The following is an 18,760-nucleotide window of genomic DNA, read 5'->3' as shown; positions in this document are numbered from 1 at the left end:
CATAAAGCTGTGCTAGAATCCCTGATTGAAGAATATAATGAAAGGCTTGTGCAGATTTTGAAAAACATAATCTCATACTGAAATTAGCTTTTCAACCATACCTGGTTGGTGCCTCCAAAGCACCTGATGATTGACAGATGGAATTGATTGAACTCTCAGTAGATAATACTCTGAAGTCTCGACTTGATGCTAAGACGAATCCCATTGAAATTTGGAAAAATGCCATTGAATACCCACGTCTATGTTAATAGGCTTCTCAAATGCAGTCTTGTTTTGGCACAACGTACTGATGTGAATCAACACTGTCGTATGTGACACAAATTAAAATGTGCTTGAGACCTCAGATGATGGATACTCACCAGGAGGACCAATTAAAGCTACAGTCAACGATGTTGGAAACAAATATCCGATCCCTCTCTCACAATAAGCAATCACAAAAAAAATCATTAAATGGTTTGTGGTCTAAGTTTTTATCTTATTGTTAGTTCTATTGTCAACTTTGCCAAACAAATAAATGTGTCGTTGCTGAATTTTTATTTTATTTTAAGTCTTCAAATAATAGCAAACTTTAATTTAAATTAGTAAATATGTCACCAAAAATATGACATTTTGTTGTACAAGTTAAATTCTCAGCATTTGGCCTAATAGGATCTCAGTTAAAGAAAATATGCCCTTTCAATGTAAAAAGGTTCCCCACCCCTGGTCTGGTAACATCAAAAAGAAGGACTTACTCTTTGAAGTGGTGTGTAATTTTGAAAACAACAGTCATCCCTGAGAAAAAAGCGACTGAGAGTGAGATATTTTAAAAATGGTGGAATTCTTGCTGTACGTCAGTCTGCAGAAGAACCACCATTGCAACATTTCATAAATTAACCAAACCAATTTTTTTTTCAGTTCTATCTCCTCTCATATCTTTCCTCGTGTACGTGTGAGTGAATGAGTACAAGATTATGTTTGTGTGTGTTGTGGATTCAGAATGGGTTTGTTTTATACTTGAGTGAACATCAATAACCTAACTTCTCAATTTGGATTAAATCAAGGATATCCATCTGCCTTGCTCTTCATAGCTTTAAGGCATGTTTAAGTAGATACTGCATTGAAAAGGACACATTTTCTAAAAATTTCAAACTGTTACATCAACCTCAGGAATTGGAAGAGAGAATTTTACTCATCCATCTAGACTTAGCTGTAATACCCTGAATTAGTTTTGTTCTTTGCAATAAGACAGATGTGATCGATGGTCACATGGCAGATGCAGGACTCTGTAGTCTAGTGAGTTCAGTCAGTCAGTTATGTGTGTATCAAAAGCAGAAGTTGCTGGAAAGCTCAGCAAGTTTGGCAACATCTGTGAAGAGTTAATATTTCAGATCCACTGACACTGCCTCAGAACATCAGTAAGCATAGAATCTAGATTGTGGTGTTATAACAAAGTGAATAGCTCATGTTGTTATTAAAAGTCAAGGCATCTGTCTCAAAGGGAACTCAAATGTTGTGGACTATCTTATGCATGCTAACACATAGGACAGGATTTGGACCATATCATACTGACAGTGGGGTTTGATCCTCAAAACCACCATTACAAACAATTATATTTAACAAAGGAACTCTCTATCCAATTTCAAGTTCTAAATTTTCTCTGTTATATCATTTCACATGTATACTTTTGAATCAGCCAAATATTGAGTTTAAAATTGAATTTGGTTAATCAAATGGTGGCAGATTAGGACTCTTCAGCCAGAGGTCATCTGATCTATCCATTCCTCTCCTTTATCTTTCTCTTCTGTTTTTTTGTCTCTTCTTGGCCTTACAGTTTATGATCTCACAGCCTCAGAACTCCCGACCTCTGACCTTCTGGCCTCAGCGCAGACCCCTCAAAGTATCCTCTCAGCCTGATGTAGTGGCCTGGCATGGACGCATCTCAACCCGGTGAGGCATCCTCCCAGCCTAAAGTTGCGGTTTCTTGGCCCAATGTGGTGATCTCTCAGCCCATTGTGGTGGTCTCTTGGCATGGTGTGGTGGTTTCTCAGCCCAGCATGGCAGTCTCCCAGCCCAGCAGTCTCTTAGCCTGTTGTGGTGGTCTCTCAGCCCGGTGTGGCACATTGTTTGCAATCATTTTCTTCTTAATTTTATAATTTATTCCTAAAACATCTTACTTCGTTGTTTTTTTAAGAACCTAAGTGAAGAAACTGTAACTAGGTATCTTTATACCTTAGACAGTGCCATAAGCAGTGACTTATACACTTATCCCTGTATTGTTTTCAGTACATGTGACAATAAAGCTAATTCTAATTCTAATTATTTGTTATTGCAATCTGAATTAAACTTTCCTTGGACTGGGGCCTATGTTTAAACAATCCAAATTAATGTTTGAAATTAGCAGTTGAACTGTGAGCCATAATTTTTTTATATTACTGCATTTCAACAACTCATAATTAGCTTTGGGTCCCTGGCTAGTACTTCAGTGCTGTGCAATGACAATGTAATGTTGTAGCTATGGGAGAAAATAGAGCTTATTTTGTATTTCCCCACATAAGTTATCGGAACTAATGAAGGAAGCAGAATTCAAAAGGTGTTGGGATATTGACCTAATAACATCTAACCAATCAGCAATAGGCATTAATTCCAAATCCATTAAGTTGTTGGAAATAACATGTACTTTGGAGAAAGAACTAGGCATTATATTCTTATGTTGTTTTTCCTTCATACAGAATTACCACATGGAGTGGTAAGTAGTGTAGTTTTTTTTTTAATTTAATCAATTTTCCCAATCAACCTATTCAGGGATGTTAAGACACATCTCTGGAGCAAGTGGGACTTGAACCCAGCTGTCCTGGTTCATGTGTAGGGACACTATCATTGCACACAAGAGCCCTTGCACATAGTGTAGGTTCAATGCACTTCAAAATCTCAAACTGGTTTACCTAATAAACTTGATTAATTGCCATTAGACATCAACCTAATTACACATCCTTAGTCTGACATGCTGCACCATAGACTCCCGTACCTGCGTGGGCATGTGGTGTCATACTGATCATTGTTTGTACTAGACTCTTAAAGCAGCAACACAATAGCAAGGACATCAACTGAAAGCCATGTATCTAAAGGTCATTCAGAATTTAGGCCATTATAGAAAGAATGACAAATAAATTGAGAAAATTAATGAGAAAAAGAGAATGAAAGGAAAGGAGAAAGAAAGAAAACTGCAGGAAAGTTTCAACTTTAGAAGGCATCCCCTTCAAGTGCAATAATCTACCCTCTTCTCATCCATTGTCAACAGATATACCACTAACACGGACCATTGGATAGTAGATTGAAGAGGAAACTCAGTCCCGTTCTTTTTATCCCCTTCCTCTGCCCCACAACTATTGTTTGGTGGAGATAATTGAATGCGTTGATGAGAAATCAAACCAAAATCATTTCGAGTCTGGCACAGCTTCTTTAGTTTTTAAATTATTTACATGTGTGGAAATGAAACAGTCACAAGGTTCTTCAGACGCTATTCCGTCTGCAAGCACCTATCATCGCTCTGAGCAGTTTTTCACAGAAAGGTAGTTGACTCTTTGGTTGTAATTACAATCCTTTGCCACGTTTCCCCAGGAATGGGTGTATTTTCTCAACTGCCTTCCACAAACACCAAGTTAACTGTAGGCATGGAGAGGATCTACTGATGAGCAATGATGAACACATCAAATCAATTCAATCTGACCCTCACAATTATAATGCAATGTAGAATCATAGTAGAGTTATACCATTGAGTTATAACATTCAATCCATTGCGTCCCTGCAATTTGCCTTATTTCCCCACCATTTCTCAGTAGCCTAGCAATTATTTCGCCTCCGCAGTACTTATCCAATTCTCTTTTGAAAGATGCAATTGAATCTGCCTCCTCCAGACTCTCAGTTAGTGCATTTCAAAATGTAACAACTCACTACATTAAAAAAATTCTCCATGTCAAGTTTGCCTCTTCTGTCAATTATTTTAAACCCATGCCTTCTGGTTCACAGCCATCCCTCCAGTTTCTCTCTATCTGCAGTGACTCCTATAATTTTGAACACCTGTAACAAATCACCTCTCAACCTTTTCCTTTCTAAAGGAAAATAGTCGGGCTTCTTCAAATTATCCAATTGTACATTTCAACTGTTTTTCATGGCCGTCAACTGTTCCGGGTCATTGTGAAGGTGTCAAATATGCAAGCCTTTTTTATAATAAACATCCTTTCTCCAACTCACTGAAAACTAATTGATCTACTGGGAGGGGTCTAGAACATAGAAAAATAGACTGAAATAGGGGGTGAGAACCTTTTCAGAATTTGCTCTATGATCCATTTGGAGATAAAATAAATTAGTCTAGGAAATCATTCTGTCCCTAATTCCATACCTACCTTTTGTTAAAAAGTGATATCTGCATTACGTTAAGTTAAAAAGAGCCTGCAAAACATATCATCTGGTCCATATTGCCTGCTTCACTATTCAATAAGATCAATCTGATGGTGGCCTTGACTCCATTTTCCTGCCTGTCCCTTAAACCTTGACCTCTTTGTAGATCAAAATTTGACTTGCGCATTGAATATATTCAATAACCCAGCCTGCATTGTTTTTCTGTGGATGAGAGTTCCAAAGATCAGCAACCTTTTGACAGAGAAGAAATTCTTCCCCATCTCATTCTTAAATGGAGACCACTTATTTTTAAGCTGTGTCCCCTGGTTCTAGATGTTCCTGTGAAGGGATTCAGCTTCTCAGCATTTAACCTGTCAAGCTCCCTCAGAGTTTTACATATTTCACTAGATCATCTCTCATCCTTCTAACTCCAATGAGTATTGGTCCAAAATGACTTTATTAATACAGTGTGAGAGATACAAATAAAAGCAATCAATTTTACTTTCACCAAGGGCTGGACCTATTGCAAGGAACAATGTGTGCATGTACATTCAGATTGAACTGCTGGCTACAGGATAAACCATTCAGTGTATAATCAGGAGGCATAGATGTATAGAGGCAATTCAGACCTGACTCTGCACTGATGTTTTTTCAGTTTAAATCCAGTCACCAGGTCTGAATCCTATCTTTGCATGAAACAAAGATGCTTGATAGATATTGGTAGTAGTGGAAAATAGGACATGTGGGTAAGTAAATTCTCATGCCGACTGATCCTTACACATATTTTGCAAGGATGAAAATGCTAGTGTAAACTATAAGTTGTCTGAGATCCCAGAAACTTGAAATAAGTGACCAGCTGCTAAAAAGAGCACCACAGCTAAAAGGAACAAGTATGCTTGGTTTGTTATAAACATAACGCTTCACATTCATGTTAAAACATTATAATTAACATAATCTGCGAGGTGAATACAAACTGTTATGACATGCCCGTGACCTATTTCATTTTTTTTGATGAACTACTTGTTTGTACAAGTTAAACTGGACTCCAGACAATTCTTTTGAGTTCATGTTTTTAGTGTTACATCAGCCTACCTTAGCTCTTAAATGAAAACTATGCATACTGCAGATAGATAGAGCATTAGTGAGAACAAACCTGGAATATTGCATGCAGATTTGGTCTCCTTACCCAAGAAAGGATATACTTGCCAATAGAGGGAGTGCAGTGGGGGTTCACAGGGCTGTTAATGGGGTTAACAGGATTATTCTAAGAGGAAACGTTGTTTGGACTAGGCCTATATTGATTAGACAAAAGTGAGTACTGCAGATGCTGGAGTTTAGAGTCAAGATTAGAGTGGTGCTGGAAAAGCACAGCTGGTCAGGCAGCAGGAATGGTGAAGGGCTTTTGCCCGAAATGTCAATTTTTCTGTTCCTCGGATGCTGCCTGACCTGCTGTGCTTTTCCAGCACCACTCTAATCTTGACTCTAAACTCCAGCATCTGCAGTACTCACCAATCTAATCTTGGCTGTATTCATTACAGTTTAGAGGATGAAAGTGAATCTGATTGAAACATATAAAATTCTAACAGGATTGGACCGTCTAGATGCAGGGAATGTATTTTTCCAGGGGACACAGTCTTGGGATCGGGTAGCCCATTTAGGACTGAGATGAAGAAAAGATTTTTCACTCAAATGGTAGTGAACCCATGGAATTCTCTACTTCAAAAGGCTGTGGAGGCCAAGTACACTGAATATATTCAAGAAAGAAACAGATACTTTTTTTAGATACTAAAGGTATCAAGGGGTATGAGGAGAAAACAGGAATACGACATTGAATAAAAGATCATTTGTGATAAAATTGAATGGGAGAACAGGCCCAAAGGACTGAATGGCCTCCTCCTGCTCCTTGATTCTTTGTTTCTACATTTCTAAATGTGAAATCATAACCTTTCAAGATTTTTAATTAATTTACTAAAGTTTAGAAACATGCGGAACCACTACCAACTCTCCCAAAATCTTCACAGGTTTGTTAGACATTGGGAAAAAAGATGTATTGAAATGAAATAAGTCTCTATGAATCAATTTTGAGAATAACACACTTACAAATCATTTACGGTTAAAGACTGATGTCGCGGGTGTGGTGCTGGGAACACAGCAGGTCAGGCAGCATCCGAGGAGCAGGAGCCTTCATCAGGAAAAGTACTCCTGAAAAATACAGATGCGGCAGGTTAAAGACTGTTGAATGGTTTTCTGCTTGGAACATTATCAATCAGGTTACCCCTGCTGTAGGCTAATTTAGCAGCTTTAACTGGCAAGTTACCTAAGCTGTACCAGTGAACTTTTGCAAAATAATAATAAACACCAGAAAATGGCATCAAGTCCAGACACGTCCAATAATTTGGAGATCCTCCTGGGCAGAAAATCTCAGCTCTCTACAGCTAAAGTCCTCATGCCCATGTAGTTAGGGTGACTGAGTTTCTCCAGCATTTTCTTGGTTTTTTTGCAACAGAAACATAAACTGGGCCAAATGCTGCTGAGCTAGCAGAAAATAGGCCACTGTCTATCATTTATCTGTTTAATTTCCCTGATTTGCTTACAACATGCATGAAACTGTAGTGCTACAGAAAAGATTAATTGAGAATTGGTGGTGATTGAACTCCAACTATGTTGCCAACATCCAGAATTAAACGTGAACCAACACCAGTTATATGTTCTTCAAAATTACATGTAGTACTCATGTTTGTGATTAATTACAGTGGTGTACTAATATTCACCTTGTTTATCCCCCTGATATCTTTAAGGTGAATGTAGTCAAATACTTTTAATGATTTTCAGTGATAAAGCTCTTTGGGATGTCCTTATCATATACAAGGTATAAACAAATACTAAATCATTTTAAATACAATATAAAGTTAATATACTAAATATTTTAACCCTTGAATTCCAAAATTCACTGAAAATCAGCTGTAATATATCATATTAATACACAATTGCTGGTACATGGATGATGTAAAGTTGTTACAAGTTCCAAATATTGCTTCTTTAAACATAACTGTTTCCATTATAATAAAAGACTTAAGGTTTCCCACTGTCAAGGATAATGTCACTAGAAGGTAATCTAATATAATGAAGAATTCAGAGCGCCCTTCCTCCTTCATGGAATTATCATTATGTCCAAATGCCATTCTCAGCAATTTTTTCCTTGACTTTCCTCCACTTTTAATTCTCATGTCCTTCCATTCTGATTGTGTTTGTGCACAATATCGCTTTGCTATCCAGAACCTAGGCAGGATCAAAGGATTTCTTCTCGTAACACAGAAGCATACAGAGTAGGATAAAGCAGAAAATTACTGGAATCAATGCTGAGAGATGGAATTAACTGTTACATAGAAAAGCAAGGATTCATCAGAGGTAGTCAGCATGGATTCATTAAGGCAAGTTTTTTTTAAGATTAGATTTTCTACAGTATGCAAACAGGCCCTTTGGCTCAACAAGTCCACACCGACCCTCTGAAAAGCAACCCACCCAGACCTATTCCTCTACATTTACCTAACACTATGGGCAATTTAGCATGGCCAATTCACCTGATGTACACATCTTTGGATTGTGGGAGGAAACCAGAGCACCCGGAGGAAACCCACACTGATAGGGGAGAATGTGTAAATTCCACACAGACAGTCACCCAAGGTGAGAATTGAACCTAGGTCCCTGGCGTTGTGAGGCAGCAGTGCTAACCATTGAGCCACCATGGCACCCAAAATTAATTGAGAATTAGGGGGGCATTGAACTCCAACTATGTTGCAAAGGTCAAATCTTATTAACCATTAAATTTCATTGAGGAAGTAACAAGGAATATGGTTGATGGGTGTGCAGTGGAAGTTGTCGACATGGATTGTCTAAAGGTATTTAAATAAGGACAAGGTCCTGCATGGCAGACTGGATAAAGAAAAACAAAAATCTGTGGGATAAAAAGGAATGTAGCAAGTTGGATTCAAATTTGGCTCAATGTCAGAAAATAAAAGGTTATGGCTGACAGATGTTTTTGCAAATGGAAAATGGTTTTCACTGGCATTCCAGTTTTGTGTTCCTTGCTGTTTGTGCTGCATATTAATGATTTAGACTTAAATGTGGGAGACATATTGAGAAATTTGTAGATAACAAATAAATTGACTGTGTAATTATAATAATGGGCTGTCAACTGCAGCAGTATAACATCAATAGCTTTGTAGAGTGTAAGGGAAAGTGGCAAACGGAATTCAACATGGAGAATTATCTCAAACGCATCCTTGGAGGACGCTTACCTGAAGATCGGAGGCTGAATGTTCTTGATCTCTGATGTTCTCCCCAACTGGGAGGAAGCATTCCTATCTGGTGATTGTTGCGCCTTCAATATACACAACAATGAAGAATCACCAAGCAGAAACTGATAGCCAAATTCCGCATGCATGAGGACCACCTCAACTGTGATCTTGGGTTCATGTCACACTACATGCCATCCACCATACTGTTATGTATCTGTAAAATCTTCCTTATTGTCCTGTTTGACACTATTACCTTGATAAATTGTTACGATCTGTCTATCTTAATTAGCAGTACAGTTTTGGATTACTTGTTACTATCATGTTAGTCCAACTGTTTAGTTTGTCTCCAGCACCTCTTTTTTTTGTAATTATCATTCATGCCTCAATTAATTGGATTATAGGTCATTTCTTCACTTGCTATTCAGCTGTTGACACTTTGCTCACACTGACACATTTGATCACCTACAGAGACTTAGTACTCAGCCTGTTGATGCTCCATTGACAACATTTATATAATTTTTTGATCTCTCTACCTGTATATTATGTTAAAAATCACACAACACCAGGTTACAATCCAACAGGTTTATCTGGAATTACTAGCATTCGGAGCGCTGCTTCTTCATTAGGTAGCTATGGAGCAGGATCCTGCCCCACCAGTTACCCGATGAAGGAGCAGTACTCCAAAAGGTTTTACTCCCAAATAAACCTATTGGACTGTAAATTGGTGTTGTGTGATTTTTAACTTTGTCCATCCCAGTCCAACACCAGCACCTCCACATCATGTATATTCTGTGCCTGCGTGCTTCACTTCACTTGATGAAGGAGCAGTATTCCAAGAGCTTGTGATTTCAAATAACCCTGTTGGACTATAACCTGGTGTCATGTGATTTCTGACCTTGTCCACTCCAGTCCAACACCAGCAGCTCCACAAGAAATATAAGGTTATATATTTGGGGAGGGTGGGGGGTTATGTTGTAAAGAGGAGCATTGCAATGGGTAGATGAAATGAAAGACCATTGAGTATATGTCTACAGGTCCCTAAAGATGGAAGGACAGGTAGTTACGATGGCAAAGAAGGCACAAGTAATGCTTTCCTTTATTGGGCAAGATATTGAAAGCAAGAGCAATGATGGAGTGCTGGAACTATGTAAGACACTGGTTAGGGCAAAGCTAGGTATTGTGTACAGTTCTGGGAAAAATGGAAGCATGGCAAAAACAGCAAAAGGAGCAGTCACACCATTGCCCCACCTACCCCTTCTCTTGACCACCACCTGCCCCAAATGGGACAGAGCCTGTGGTAGCTTTATCAGTCTGTACAGTCACCTATGGACCCACCCTGACAGTGCAAGAGAACCATCCTTATCTGCAAGGGATCACCAATGATGATGATGTACAGTTCTGGCCAACATATTATAGAATGAACATAATTGCCCTCAAGAGAGTACAGACCATATTTACAAGAATGTTGCCAGGTCTTGAAAGTTTCAGGTATGAGGAAATATTTAATGGGTTAGGTCTGTTCTCCTTAGAACTGAAAAGGTTGAGGAGTGACTTAGTTGAGATACACAAGATTATAAGCTTGAATAGGGTGCACAGAAAAGACTTATTTTTCTGAGTAGCAAGGTCAATTAATGGAAGAACAGTGAAGGTGATTGGTAGAAAGATGAGAGGGACCTGATGGAAAAGTATTTTTAACCGAGTGGTGCATGTTTGGAATTCTCTGCCCAGTTTGGTGGTTGAGATGGAAACCCTCAACTCAGTTAAAACAACCAGGATCTGCAGCTGAAGTGCCAGTTCCATCAAGCCTATTGACCAGGTGCTGGACTGTGGGATTAGAATGAGTGGCTAGTTTATTCAGCCAGTGCAGACAACATGGGCTGAATTGCTTCCTTCTGTGCTGGAACCTTTCTATCCTTCTACAGTCTCTCATGCACCTTTCAGCACACACAAAACAAAACACTGGATGGCAAGTGCAAAGCTGCTCATTCTCCAACCCAGCCCCAATAGCCTTCAAGGTCTCTTTATTGCATTCTTGGGGCTCAGTTCCATGAAACCTAATCATGTGCAAGAGGCTAGTTGGGAAAGGTGATGGAGTCATGGAGGAGTATTAGAACCTGGCATCAGACAGCCCTGTAGTTATTAATCATTCCTGCCGCTCAGTGGGCTCGCTTTTATAAATGAGGGGGTGGTTCAAAATGTTGCATGCACCTCACAGCAGCTTTTGCATCGAGTAATGTGCCTCGCGCCGCCGGGACCCGGGATCAAACACGTAGGCAGCGCATGCGCGGACCCTCCGCTGCCACCACCTCCTCCTCAGCCGAACTTGCTGGCATCGGCCCCGCCCAGCACCGCCACCGCCTTTTCGATTGGATGACCGACTCGGCGGTACGACTTGCCATGGGTCAGCAGGACTGTCAGTCAGGATTCCCCATCACCCCGCTCCTCCTGGGGGCAGCCAGCAGGTTCGGATGCAGGGTAGTTGGGGGAGGCGGGAGGCAGGAGGCAGGGACAACGTTTGTAGAGTAAGAAGAGGAGGCGACCCGGTGCTGGGGCTCAGGGTCCGATTGGAGTGAGTGAGTGAGGGAGAACCGGGACTGGAAGGCCGGGAAGACAAGGCCTCAACTGAAAGCTGTTGGGGCTGAAGGCCCGTCGTGGCCGGGTTTGGATGGAGGGTCTGACTGCGGTGAGTATTGTTGCTGCCGCCCCCCTCCCCTCCCCTGTACCCCCCGGGGGCCGGGCCCTGTGTTGTGGGGTGAGGGGGAGAGGCCTTTCACTCAGCTCCCTCTCCCTGTGTGAACTGACTCACTGTGGGTGAAGATCCCTCACAGGAATATGTGGTCAGGGCTCCTGAGGCAAACGGTGTTGTCAAACAAGAGACAGGGGAAGAAATATGTGCATCTTCCAGAGAGTGGCGGATAAGCAGGGGGATGGTGGTAGGTGTCTTCAGGCATCACCCTGATAGTATAGATTGGTCATAACAACAGAAAATGCAAGGGGATGGGGAGGAGGAATGAAAATCTTTAATTGTTTCTCTTGCTCTCCATAGATGTTGCCTAATCTGATTTTGTATTTACTTAAAACCCCGAGCATTTTCTGTTTTTCTTTATTTCAGATTTCCAGCATCCATCTAGATATTTATGTTGGGAAACTATAGGTTGGCTGGCATTGTGCATTTTTACTGTAATGATTGTTTCTCACCTCAGTTATGTCATCTAAGAGGAAGTCTCTGCAATCTCGGAAGTCCCTGAGTTGTTTTTGCTCCCACTTTCGAAAAGCTTTGACTTTAACTTTCTGTTTTGGTTCTGTACAGCCAAACAAATATTTATTCTACTTCTTTCACCGTGCCATTGGTAGCTGTGTCATTCTGGATCAAGACTCTGGAATTCCCACTGTTGAGCACTCTACTGCCTGCCCTTTTAAAACCCTTTTCAAAGCCGTTCTTTTGTCAAGTCATCGATACCTCCGATCTCCTGTGGCTGTATCATTTTTTATATGATTATGTTCTAGGGTGCTTTACTTAGTTAGAGATGCTTTATTAAAGCAATTTGTTTTATCACAAACACAATAATAAATTGAGTCTTCAATTCTTACTTCCTGAGACTGACAATAGATTACTTGCCTGTTTGACCTCTTAGCAAAAAGAATGAGTAAGACTCGACCAAATAGAGAAAGTTAAAAGTTACACAATACCAGGTTATAGTCCAACAGGTTTATTTAGATATATAATAAAGGAAAAATTGGTTTGTGGGAAATTTCTGTTTGAGACAACACTTCTAAGACTAGGAATGCCTAGTAATGTTAATACTTTAAATGATACTGGAGACAAGTATTCACAGTATCTAAGACCAGGCTTTATCTTTCGGAGAAAATAGAGAAGTTAGTATTACTGGTATGTGACCTTTGTCATGTTATCTAGTAAATTGATTCGTTTGCTTAAATGTTACTCTTGTAGTTTGTTACCTTTTGAATGCTATTGAGTTTTATTTGTTTTCTTCATATCATGAGGTGCTTTGTCTTGGTGTTACTCTATTAGAAATAAAGAAAGTGCTTCGAGTATGTAGTACCTTTCGCAACTTCATGATGTGGTGGCCACTGAAGTTCTTTTGAAGGGATTAAGTTTTTGGGGAAATGCAACAGAAGCACAACAAAAACTCAAGCCATGATATAATTTCCTAAGTGTTTCTGTTGCATTGTCTGATCATCTACTTCCCATAATAAGCATTCAAGATTGATTAAAATCCCTTTAAAATTTAGTTGTGCTGTGCCTGACCAAAATAATCTGTGCCATGTCTTTTTCTATTGTAGATATGTGTGTTGTTTACATGTCTGCAGAGTTGCATACTCCTGCAGCCTGGTGGGAACATAGCCTAGGGTGCACTTAAACTGTCATTACTGTTCCCTTTTAAGTCAACTTTTTGAAGCCTCTCAAAAATCCCAGCAAAAAATGGGGCTTGACTTGTCTAGAGTAGAATCACTGTGGGTCTGGGTGATTGCAACCCTTGCCATTCACTAAGTGGGGTTGAAAAATGTGGTGCTGGAAAAACACAGCAGGCCAGGCAGCATCCGAGGAGCAGGAGAATTGACGTTTCGGTCATAAGCCCTTCTTCACTAAGTGGGATCTGCTCTGTGTCAATGTGTCTTAAATCTTTGTGGTATCTTCATACTTTTTGATTTTTTTTTGAACAATGCTATTTAGCAAGCAAGATTGGGTCGATTGAGGACAGCTTCTTTATATTGTTTGGGGAATGTATTGAGTATTAATCTTTAAGATGTGGAAGTTGTTTACACAGTCTTATCACTTAATAGAAACAATATGTTAATGATGTTTTATAACTTTAGTTTGAGACTATCCAATAAAGTACTTGCCTCCTGCTGTACATAAAATTATGAAAGAAATATTACTTTATCTGGCATGATGTCATTGGAATTGACCTTAATTCTGTTGCTTAGATCTTTTGAAGGTGGCAGGTTGCTTGACTAGAAATCCAGGTAATGTTGAGAGGACTGTGATTGAATCCATGCAACAGCAGATGCTGGAATCTATATGCCTTTTGAAATCAAAAATTCATAATCTAATGATGATTGAATCAATTATTGGATGTTGTAAAATCCAATAATGGGTTCCATAATGTCCTTTAGTGAAGGAAGGTTGTGGTCCTTACTTGATCTGGCATCCATGTAACTCCAGATCCACAGCAATGTGGTTGGATTTTAATTATCCTCTGAAATGGCCTATCAAGCCACATAATTGTATCAGGCTGCTAAAAAAAAAAGTCGCAAATCAGCAGTGAAACCAGACAGGAGAAAGTGAGGTCTACAGATACTGGAGATCAGAGCTGAAAATGTGTTGCTGGAAAAGCGCAGCAGGTCAGGCAGCATCCAGGGAACAGGAGAATCGACGTTTCGGGCATAAGCCCCTCTTCAGGAATCCAGAAACCAGTGAAACCCGACAGACTACCAGGCTTCAATCTAAGCACCCAAAAATGACAAATTCCAATCAGTCTTGTCAACCCTGCGAAGACCTCTTTAATAACATCTGGGGGCTAGTGCCATGAATGGAAAAGCTGTCTTGTAGGCTAGTCAAGGAACAGCCTGGCATAATCATACTCACCGAGTTATACCTCACAGGCAATGGCCTAGACAACAACATCACCATCCCCAAGTGTGTCCTATCCAAACTGCAAGACGCAGACAGCAGAGATGACAGCACAGTGTGTAGGTTCTTTTGCTGAGATTTCACATACGTGATGCAATTTGCAGACACCAACGTCTGCAGAAAGTTAGTTTATTAAAGCTTGTACAAGCTAGCTGACCCCTCTGACACTCTAGTTGTGTGAAGTTGAGTCAAAATGAGGCCCCGAACAAAGAAAACTCATACTCTTTATACAGGTCAGTTGGTAATGCTTACAGGTATTCTGGCCATCCCCTGACCCTCCTAATCACATGTTACATCAGATACAATGGTAGGATGAGGTCATCCTCGGAGATGATGTAAATGCCCTAATCCTGAGGAATTGTTATGCATACAATTTCCTGACTCCGTGATTCCCCAAGACAATGTAGGTGTGATATGTCCTGGCTTCGGGGTAGCCCTGCAAATGGATTCTCGCTCCTCTACTTTCCCAGAAAATGTAGGTGTGATATGCTTCAGTATCGGGGGTGATCATGCAAGCGAACCTGATTGGCTAGGGGATGGCTATGAAAGTATTTCAGAATGGAAGGGGCTGAATGAGAGTTGAATTTGATAATACCAGAAGGGTTGTAGTAGTAAATGACTGTCTAAATGAAGTGGGACTAATCCGCATTCCTGCATGAATGTCATCTCCACTCACTTCCAGGATGTTTAGCTTCTGGGGAAAGACAATGCAGTTTAACCCTTTTAATATTACATTAATATCCAGGGAGACAGTCCAATTTTATCTTTAACATTACAAGTGGAATACAGTAGGGAGTGATTTCTCCAGGGAGTCGTCAGCATTGCCTCCAAATTATATGAAATCTCATGGAATCAAGTCAAATATTATCAAGCAGAAGCACCATAGGTGGCAAAGAGGCAGAATGCAGTCTTCAATGTCCATGATTAAGTATGGCTTGACAGTATCACTACTGCCCAAGCTGGTTGAGTCCTGAAAGACACATTGTTTGGCAGGCTGTTACACTGGGTATTCAATAGGTGCTGACGGAATCAACAAGGGAAAAAAAAACTGAATTCACCCACATCAATCTGCCTGTCACAAATGTATCTGTCCATGCCAGTATCCGTAGAAGTGACCACTGCGCAGTTCTTCAGGCGATGAGATGTGCGACACAGCCAGCATGCTAAATGGGATTGATTTCAAACAGATGTGGCAGATTAGGCATGCATGAGGTTGTGTCAGCCATCAGCAGCACCAGAATTGGACATGCAACACAATCTGCAACCTCAGGACCTGGCATATACTCCACTGTGATCATTATCTATAAGACTTGGCAACAATCCTCGCTCAATGAAGAGTAGAGAAGGGCATGCCAGGAGTAGTGCCAGGCATAGCTGAAAATGAGGTGTCAACTTGGAGAAGCTATAACACAGGACTACTTTCATGTAAAACAACAAGTGATAGATAGGGCTAAGTGATGCCACAATGGACCAGATCTAAACTCTGCAGTCCTGCTACATCTGGTTGTGAATGGTGGTTGGCAATTAAGTGCAGCTCTCCAACAACACTCAAGTATGATTCTGTGAAGCTTGTTACTTCCCAGGATAAAGTAGCCCACTTGATTGGCACCACATCCACAACATTCACTGCCTTTACCACCATCATCACTGCCGCTGCAGTGTGCATCATATGCAAGATGCACTGCTGAAATTCACCATGGCTGCAATGACAACACCATCCAAACCCACAACCAATACCATCTAGAAGTCAAGGATAGCACCTACATGGGAGCATCACCACTTGCAAGTTCCTTTCCAAGCCATCTGCCATCAATATGACCATCCCTAAACAGTCGGAATTGTAGAAAACTCTTTTCCTCAATTAAATGGATTGAAGTGGTTCAAGAAAGCAGCTCGCCGCCACTAGTAAAAGCTAGACTAATCAATAATATCCATATCCTATGAATGTGTTTTTTTTTTAAAGTTGATGTTCAATTTGTTGCTGAAAAGGTGGTTTGGAAAATGCACATTTGATCCTTAGATTTGTTAATTGAGAGCATGAGCGCAAAAGTAAGGAGCTTAGGCTCGTCCTTCACAAAAATCCTGGATTGGCCTCAACTGGAATATTGTGTATTGTTTTGTCCAACATTAAGTTGGGAATAATATCCTAGGAGAGGATTACTCTGGATTGCTACAGATCATTGACCCTGATGTCAGTGGTGGGAAAGTTGCTGGAGAAGGTACTGAGGAATAAAATCTATTTATATTTGGAAAAGACTGGGCTTATCAGTGAAAGGCAACATGGTTTTGTGTGGGGGAGATCTTGCCTTACCACCTAAATAGAGTTCTTTAAGGAAGTGACCAAGTTGATAGATGAAGGAAGGGCTGTTGATGACATATACATGGACTTTAGTAAGGTGTTTGATAAAGTTTCCCATGGTAAACTAATGGAGAAAGTGAAGTTGAGTGTGCAGGGTGTTCTAGCTAGGTGGATAAAGAACTGGTTGAGCAACAGGAGACGGTAGTATTTGAAGGGAGCTTCTCGAAATGGAGAAAGGTGACCAGTGGTGTTCCACAGGGATCAGTGCTGGGGCTACTGTTGTTTGTGATATACATAAATGATCTGCAAGAGGCACTTGGTATGATCAGCAAGTTTGCAGATGACACAAAGATTGGTGGAGTAGCAGAAAGCAAAGGGGACTATCAAAGAATACAGGAGAATATAGATATACTGGAGAGTTGGGTGGAGAAGTGGCACATGGAGTTCAATCCAGGCACATGTGAGGTGATGCATTTTGGGAAGTCTAATTCTAAAACAAATTATACAGTAAACAGAGGATCCTTGGGAAAAGTTGATGAGCAGAGAGATCTGGGAGTTCAGGTCCATTGTACCCTGAAGATAGCTGCTCAGGTGGATAGTGGTCAAGAAAGCATATGGCATGCTTTCCTTCATCGGACGGGGTATTGAGTATAAGAGCTGGCATGTCATGTTAAAATTGTACAAGACATTGGTTCGGCCGCATTTAGAATACTGTGTATAGTTCTGGTCGCCACATGACCAAAAGGATGTGGACGCTTTGGAGAGGGTACAGAGAAGACTTATGAGGATGTTGCCTGGTATGGAAGGTGCTAGCTATGAAGGGAGGTTGAGTAGGTTAGGATTGTTTTCATTAGAAAAAGGGAGATTGAGGGGGGACCTGAATGAGGTCTACATAATCATGAACGGTATGGACAGGATCGATAGAGATGAGCTTTTTCACAGGATGAAGTATTCAATAACGAGAGGTCACGCTTTCCAGGTGAGAGGTGGAAAGTTTAAGGGGGATACACGCGGCAAGTACTTTACACAGAGGGTGGTAGGTGTCTGGAACGCATTGCCAACAGAAGTAGTAGAGGCAGGCACGGTAGATTTAACTTATTTCTGGACAGATGTATGAGTAGGTGGGAGGCAGAGGGATACAGATGCTTAGGAATTGGGTGGCAGGTTTAGACAGTGGATTTGGATCGGCTCAGGCTTGGAGGGCTTGATCCTGGGCTGTAAAGTTTCTTTGTTCTTTCTTTGAGAGGGTGCAGCAGCATGCCCTAATAGGGCACCAAGAGTGAAATATTTCTCTTAAATGGAGTGGATGGGAAAGTTGGGGTTATTCTCCTTTTAAGATATGAGGGTTAAAGGAGAGTTGGTGGAGATGTTCAAAATCATTTGATATAGTAAGTGAAAAGAAATCGTTTCTAGTGGTCGAACGGTCAGTGTTCAGAAGAAAGGTTTAAGGCAATTGGCAAAAGAACCAGAGAAACTTATTTTCCAAACCAAGTTGCAATCCAGAACACACTGACTGGAAGAATGATGGAAGGAGATTCAGTTACATTAAAAGGACAAATGATTAAGTACTTAAAGCAAAATGAATTGTAGGGTTGTAGGGCAAGTGGAATTAATTAGATAACACTCAAATAACTACACATCAATTATAAGCAAAGTGATTTCCATCTCTCCTATATCATTCTGTTTGCATTCATTTTGACCCTAAGCAATCCATGTCTACAACGATTGCAAGCTGAATTTAGGATAAAGTGTCTTCTGCCTCAATTTTAGAAGCATCCGCAGTTCATGCTATATGCAATGTTTTACTACAATGTTGCAAGTAACATCCATGACACTCGCCCACTCTTACATTAATCTCTGGAGCTAGTGTCCCTTGTTCTGCTCAGCTGTACATTTAAATAATAATCACATTAAGCAAGCACACACAAGTCCAGATTGTCAAGTTTAATTATTAATGTGGGTTTACTCAATCTGACAGCTGAATGTTCAGAGTTAGTAGGTGTGAAGCTGGAGAAGCAAAGCAGGTCAGACAGCAACCAAGAAGCAGGAAAGTCAACATTTCAGGCCAAAACCCTTCATCAGGACTAGGGAGGGGGGCAGTCCAGAAGTATATAGAGGAACGGGGGTGAG

The 18,760-nt window shown here is 40.6% G+C and overlaps 1 protein-coding gene and 1 long non-coding RNA gene across 2 annotated transcripts in view; one reads left to right on the top strand and one right to left on the bottom strand.

The window, feature by feature from the left end:
* Positions 1-12,080, bottom strand: part of LOC148138637 (uncharacterized) — a 166,291-nt gene extending 154,211 nt beyond the window's left edge. Inside the window, exons 1-3 of the long non-coding RNA XR_015753846.1 lie at positions 11,874-12,080; positions 8,676-8,758; positions 6,478-6,579 (exon numbers count right to left, since the gene is read on the bottom strand). This is a non-coding gene — a long non-coding RNA (uncharacterized LOC148138637). The remainder of the gene's footprint in view (positions 1-6,477; positions 6,580-8,675; positions 8,759-11,873) is intronic.
* lysmd4 (LysM, putative peptidoglycan-binding, domain containing 4) overlaps positions 11,176-18,760 on the top strand; it is a 28,131-nt gene continuing 20,546 nt past the window's right edge. Inside the window, exon 1 of the mRNA XM_043677535.2 lies at positions 11,176-11,358. The gene's annotated coding sequence lies outside the window, so the exon portion shown is untranslated. The remainder of the gene's footprint in view (positions 11,359-18,760) is intronic.

This window comes from Chiloscyllium plagiosum, unplaced genomic scaffold (assembly GCF_037043375.1).
Source record: "Chiloscyllium plagiosum isolate Xiang-an unplaced genomic scaffold, Cpla_swu_hap1 HiC_scaffold_39, whole genome shotgun sequence".
NCBI lineage: Eukaryota > Metazoa > Chordata > Chondrichthyes > Orectolobiformes > Hemiscylliidae > Chiloscyllium > Chiloscyllium plagiosum.
This window is presented reverse-complemented; position numbering and strand designations above follow the sequence as displayed.